Consider the following 7165-nt stretch of genomic DNA (forward strand, 5'->3'; position numbering starts at 1 on the left):
TAATGTTTTGTACACTCAGTGTACATACAGTGCCTTCGGGAAGTATTCAGACCCCTTGATTTTTTCACATTTTGTTACATTACAGCTTTATTCTAAAATTGATTAACAAAATAAAAATCATCAATATACACACACAATATTTAGAAATTTTTGCTAATTTGTACAAAATTTAAAAACTGAAATCACATTTACATATGTATTCAGGCCCTTTACTCAGTACTTTGTTGGAGCATATTTGGCAGCGATTACAGCATAGAGTCTTCTTGGGTATGTATTTGGGGAGTTTCTCCCATTGTTCTCTGCAGATCCTTTCAAGCTTTGTCAGGTTGGATTGGAGAGTTGCTGCACAGCTATTTTCAGATCTCTCCAGAGATGTTCGATCGGGTTCAAGTCCAGTCTCTGGCTGGGTCACTCAAGGATATTCAGAGACTGTCAAGAAGCCAGTCCTGCGTTGGGTTGGTGTCCTGTTGGACATGATTTGGGGTGTGCTTAGGGTCGGTGTCCTGTTGGAAGTGGGACATTCTCCCCATTCTAAGGTCCTGAGCACTATGGAGCAGGTTTTCATCAAGGATCTCTCTATACTTTGCTCCATTCATCTTTCCCTCGATCCTGACAAGTGTCCCAGTCCCTGCCACTGAAAAACATCCCCACAGCATGATGCTGCCGCCACCATGCTTCACAGTAGGGATGGTGCCAGGTTTCCTCCAGACTTAACGCTTGGCATTGAGGCCAAAATAGTTCAATCTTGGTCATCAACCAGACTATCTTGTTTGTCACAGTCTTTAGGTCCCTTTTGGCAAACTCCAAGTGGGCTGTGATGTGCCTTTTTACTAAGGAGTGGCTTCCATCTAGCCACTAATACATAAAAGCCTGATTGGTGGAGTGCTGCAGAGATAGTTGTCCTTCTGGAAGGTTCTCCTGTCTCCACAGAGGAACTCTAGAGCTCTGTCAGAGTGACCATCGGGTTTTTGGTCACCTACTTGACCAAGGACCTTCTCCGCAGATTGCTCAGTTTGGCCGAGCGGCCAGCTCTAGGAAGAGTCTTGGTGGTTCGAAACTTCTTCCATTTAAGAATGATGTAGGCCACTGTGTTCTTGGGGACCTTCAATGCTGCAAAAATTGTTTGGTACCCTTCCCCAGATCTGTGCCTCGACACAATCCTGCCTCAGACCTCTATGGACAGTGCTTTTACACCTGCATTGCTTGCTGTTTGGGGTTTTAGGCTGGGTTTCTGTACAGCACTTTGAGATATCAGCTGATGTACGAAGGGCTATATAAATACATTTGATTTGATTTGATTCCTTCGACCTCATGGCTTGATTTTTGCTCTGACATGCACTGTCAACTGTGGGACCTTATATAGACCGGTGTGTGCCTTTCCAAATCATGTCCAATCAATTGAATGTACCACAGGTGGACTCCAATCAAATTGTAGAAACATCTCAAGGATGATCAATGGAAACAGGATGCACCTGAGCTCAATTTTGAGTCTCGTAGCGAAGGGTCTGAATACTTATGTAAATAAAGTATTTCACTTTTTTATCTTTTATACATTTGCAAAAATGTCTAAAAACAAGTTTTGTTTTGCCATTATGGGGTATTGTGTGTAGTTTGCTGAGTATTTGTATTTTATTTAATCAATTTTAGAATAAGGCTGTAACGTAACAAAATGTGGAAAAAGTCAAGGGGTCTGAATACTTTCCGAAGGCAGGTGCTGTTTATTTACACTGGGTGTACAAAACAATATGCTCTTTCCCTTTCCATGACATAGACTGACCAGGTGAATCAATGCAAAAGCTATGATCCCTTATTGATGTCACTTCACTTCAGTTGGGGGGGCATTTTGCTCGGCTCCGCTCATACAGAAGCATTAAAGGACCAAGCGCACTAATTTAATGAAACATTTTCCCCCCATACATTCACTTTTTTTTCCCCTCCCCAATTTCATGGAATCCAATTGCTTAGTAGCTACTATCTTGTCTCATCGCTACAACTCCCGTACGGGCTCGGGAGAGACAAAGGTTGAAAGTAATGCGTCCTCCGATACTCAACCCAACCAAGCCGCACTGCTTCTTAACACAGCGCCATCCAACCTGGAAGCCAGCCGCACCAATGTGTCGGAAAAAACACTGTGCACCTGGCAACCTTGGTTAGTGCGCTCTGCACCCGGCCTGCCACAGGAGTCGCTGGTGCACGATGAGACAAGGATTTCCCTACCGGGCCAAATCCTCCCCAACCCGGACGATGCTAGGCCAATTGTGCGTCACCCCACGGACCTCCCGGTAGCAGCCGCTTACGACAGAGCCTGGGCGGGAACCCAGAGTCGCTGCAGTACAGCGCCCTTAACCACAGCACCACCCAGGAGGCTACATTCACTTTTTAAAACTTTTTTAATATATATAGTTAATTTAGTTCAGTTACCTTCGCGTTTTTGGGTACAGAAACAACAGTGGACATCTTGAAGCAAGTGGGGACAACAGACTGGGATAGGCAGAGATTGAAGATGTCTATAAACACTCCAGCTAAGTAGTCTGCACAAGCTCTGAGGACGAGGCTTGGGATGCCGTCTGGGTTGGCAGCCTTGCGAGGGTTAACAAACACACTTAAATGTCTTACTCACATCGGCCACAGCAGGCGATGTAAAGCCATAGCTAGTGAGATTCTTCAATAACATAAAAGGCTGCACTGAAGTCTAACAATACAGCTCCAACTATCTTGTTATCCATTTATTTTAACCAATCATCATTCATCCGAGTCAGTGCAGTACAAGTTGAGTGCCCTTCTCTGTATGCATGCTGAAAGTCAGTAGTTCTCTCTGAAATTGGTCTCTACATCAGTTTATTAAAAACAGGCAGAAAACTGATTGGTGGCTGTGAGAGCCAGCAAAGGGTGCTTTACTATTTTTAGGCAGTGGAATTACTTTAGCGTCCTTCCACGCCTGTGGACACACACTTATCTAGGCTTTGGTTAAAGATATAGCAAATAGGGGTGGCAATAAAGTCCCTAACATTCTCAATAGATTCCCATCAAGGGTTGTCTTTATCTGGTGCCTTATCCTTATTAATGGATAACTCTCCCACACTAACTTGATCAAATTGAAAACAGCAATCCTTCCCTTTCCTTATTAGATCGATCATACAAAAATATGATGGTTCACTGTTCAATGTTGTCATTTAACGTCCACATTTTCAGACTTATTATTTGCAACATCGAAAAGGATGGTTTGCCACCTCATGTGCATCCTTTCTTTGAACCATACAATTGTCCAATTCATCATCAATTCACTCATCATCAATAGGAGAGAATGACAATAGCACGCCTGGGTATAACACCTGTCGTCACAAACAGCCACCTGCCGGTTTTAAGTGTGTAGCTGTGGCTAGACAGGTGCTGTGCAGGGAACGGGAGCGTGATGTGCTTGAGTGCAGATCTTCCATGGATGGGAGTCAGTCAGGGGGGCCTCCCCCGCTAGTCGGTCATAAATCCTGGAACGTGGCGACTAGGAGGTTCGCACTGTTACTTTGACTCATGCCTTTTTCCTCTCCTCTGCTTTATGGAGATGTCAGGCGAGGACTGGGGGAGGTCGGCCCTGGGTCCCGAGGAAGGAATCAATCTTCTAAATAAACCAAATCCAAGAGTCAATCTCTGATCTGTTTCACACACGCAAGGAAGTGCTGCTGGTGGAATCAAGGGCCTCCGCGTTATAGCTAAAACGGAATAACCCTCCCCGAGAATGACCAAGCCTCTACAAATGTTTGAGTATCGTTGGCAATGTCTTTCTTCATGGACAATATTCAACAACCTATTTCATAGATTCACAGACAATGGAGATAATAATGCAGTAACCACAACAACAAAACAGATAGACTTACTTGCCTGTAATTGGTGGTAATGACCCAATTACAACTTCCACAGTTTGGCTGATGTGTCACTAACAACAATACCCATGGATAGTCTTCATGGCCACCCACTGTGGAGCCTGTGTCTCTTAAGGTCACCTGGTCCTGCGGGCCCTTCCAATTGTCCCCTTCTCCCACGTCCCCTAAGGGATAATTGGGCTCGGCTGTTAATGATTGGTTTACCATGGCCTCTGTCACTGGGTGGAGCTGTCCTCCCTCCCATTGAACATGATAAACAACTAATGTCCCTCGTGTTTTACTGTCTTAACCCCATGTATTGCCCCTGTACTTTTTTGTTTTTGGTGTCAATGTACTGTCTGTATGTCCGTTTCTCTGTTGTTTTTAATTTTTTTTAAATTGTAAAGTGTGTGGAGACTTTGTATAAATGCACTTTAAATAAATTGTGATTTGATTTGAACATTCAAACCTGATAGCCAGGACTTTCCTGATCGAAATTGTACATGGGTACACCAGATATGAAAAATGAATTGTATCGCTTTGTACCAAGACACCAAAAAAAGAGAGAATTAGGGGCAGGCAGAGACAGAGAGAGTTACAGAAATTGTACTTAAAAACTAGCTGACCAAGGGCCTCCCGGGTGGCGCAGTGGTCTAAGGCACCAGAGACTCTGGGTTCGAGCCCAGGCTCTGTCCAGCCGGCCTCTGTCGCAGCAATTGGCCTAGCGTCGCCCGGGTTAGGGAGGGTTTGGCCGGTAGGGATATCCTTGTCTCATCGCGACACATTGGTGTGGCTGGCTTCCGGGTTGGATGCGCACTGTGTTAAGAAGCAGTGCAGCTTGGCTTGGTTGGGTTGGGTTGTGTTTCAGAGGAAGCATGGCTCTCAACCTTTGTCTCTCCCGAGCCCGTACAGGAGTTGTAGCGATGAGACAAGACAGTAACTACTAACAATTGGATACCACGAAAAAGGGGGTAAAAAAAATCTACACAACCCAACCAAGCCGCACTGCTTCTTAACACAGCGCGCATCCAACCCGAAAGCTGACCAGGAGATGCAACTTGATCTATGACCTCTATGTACACAAACACACACCGTAAACTGTCAATAATAAACTCAGACCACACTACAGACTAAAATACACACAAACACACAAATCTTGTTGCTGCTGACCAGCTTTCACAGTGTTTTTTGCTGCTGACCAGCCTTCGCTGTGTTTTTGCTGGTGACCAGCCTTCTCTGTGTTTTTTTTTGCTGCTGACCAGCCTTCACAGTGTTTTTTGCTGCTGACCAGCCTTCACAGTGTTTTTTGCTGCTGACCAGCCTTCACAGTGTTTTTTGCTGGTGACCAGCCTTCGCTGTTTTTTTTGTTGCTGCCCAGCCTTCACAGTGTTTTTTGCTGCTGACCAGCCTTCGCTGTTTTTTTTGTTGGTGACCAGCCTTCTCTGTGTTTGTTGCTGCTGACCAGTCTTCGCTGTGTTTTTTTTGCTGGTGACCAGCTTTCACAGTGTTTATTTGCTGGTGACCAGCCTTCGCTGTGTTTTTTGCTGCTGCCCAGCCTTCACAGTGTTTTTTGCTGCTGACCAGCCTTCGCTGTGTTTTTTGCTGGTGACCAGCCTTCTCTGTGTTTTTTTGCTGCTGACCAGCCTTCGCTGTGTTTTTTTGCTGGTAACCAGCCTTCTCTGTGTTTTTTGCTGCTGACCAGCCTTCACAGTGTTTTTTGCTGCTGTCCAGCCTTCGCTGTGTTTTTGCTGGTGACCAGCCTTCGCTGTGTTTTTTGCTGGTGACCAGCCTTCTCTGTGTTTTTTTGCTGCTGACCAGCCTTCGCTGTGTTTTTTGCTGGTGACCAGCCTTCTCTGTGTTTGTTGCTGCTGACCAGTCTTCGCTGTGTTTTTTTTGCTGGTGACCAGCTTTCACAGTGTTTATTTGCTGGTGACCAGCCTTCGCTGTGTTTTTTTGCTGGTAACCAGCCTTCTCTGTGTTTTTTGCTGCTGACCAGCCTTCACAGTGTTTTTTGCTGCTGTCCAGCCTTCGCTGTGTTTTTGCTGGTGACCAGCCTTCTCTGTGTTTTTGCTGGTGACCAGCCTTCTGTGTTTTTTGCTGCTGACCAGCCTTCGCTGTTTTTTTGCTGGTGACCAGCCTTCTCTGTGTTTTTGCTGCTGACCAGCCTTCACAGTGTTTTTGCTGCTGTCCAGCCTTCACTGTGTTTTTTGCTGCGGTGACCAGCCTTCTCTGTGTTTTTTGCTGCTGACCAGCCTTCTCTGTGTTTTTTGCTGCTGACCAGCCTTCGCTGTGTTTTTGCTGGTGACCAGCCTTCTCTGTGTTTTTTGCTGCTGACCAGCCTTCGCTGTGTTTTTTGCTGGTAACCAGCCTGTTTTTTTGCTGCTGACCAGCCTTCACAGTGTTTTTTGCTGCTGTCCAGCCTTCGCTGTGTTTTTGCTGGTGACCAGCCTTCTCTGTGTTTTTTTGCTGCTGACCAGCCTTCGCTGTGTTTTTTTGCTGGTGACCAGCCTTCTCTGTGTTTTTTGCTGCTGACCAGCCTTCACAGTGTTTTTTGCTGCTGACCAGCCTTCACTGTGTTTTTTGCTGATGACCAGCCTTCACAGTGTTTTTTGCTGCTGACCAGCCTTCGCTGTGTTTTTTGCTGGTGATCAGCCTTCTCTGTGTTTTGGACACTGGTGACCAGCTTCCCAGCTATAAATGGTCGCCGGCAAAACCAGCGTCAAGTCAAATTATGCTGGCTTGCAAAGTGATGTTTATTTCTATTGGAATCCAGTCAGAATGGGGATATCCAACATTTTCAACTTTTATTTCCCCACAATCTGCATTCAGAAAGATGGCCAGGGTTAAAAAGAATGAGACTACCTCAAACCGTCTAAACTGGAACATCCATTTCAGTAACAGGTGCAAGTCCAACCAACAGATTGGATTAGTTTAGAAAAATTTGTATTATTCATCTTTGTGTTGCATAAAAGTCAATAATCAATCAATGGACATGCAAAAACACAACAAATAAAAAAACATATTGAAACAAACCATTCCTAAAATCTAACTGCAATAGAGCATGCTGGGAAATATGAAGGATGTGGTTTTGCAGACCAGCTTGACCAGATAGACCACCAGCATGCAAGTATAAACTGCTCACCAGCATAAGCTGGTCACCAGCATGCCAGCGTAAACTGGTCACCAGAATACTAGCATACCAGCATGACCAGCTAGTCGGCCAGCCAAATCAGCTAGACCACGCTGGTCAGACCAGCTTGACCAGCTAGACCATGCTGGTCAGACCAGCTTGACCAGCACGGGCCAGC

This window comes from Oncorhynchus nerka, linkage group LG14, assembly GCF_034236695.1.
Source record: "Oncorhynchus nerka isolate Pitt River linkage group LG14, Oner_Uvic_2.0, whole genome shotgun sequence".
In the NCBI taxonomy this organism is placed as follows: domain Eukaryota; kingdom Metazoa; phylum Chordata; class Actinopteri; order Salmoniformes; family Salmonidae; genus Oncorhynchus; species Oncorhynchus nerka.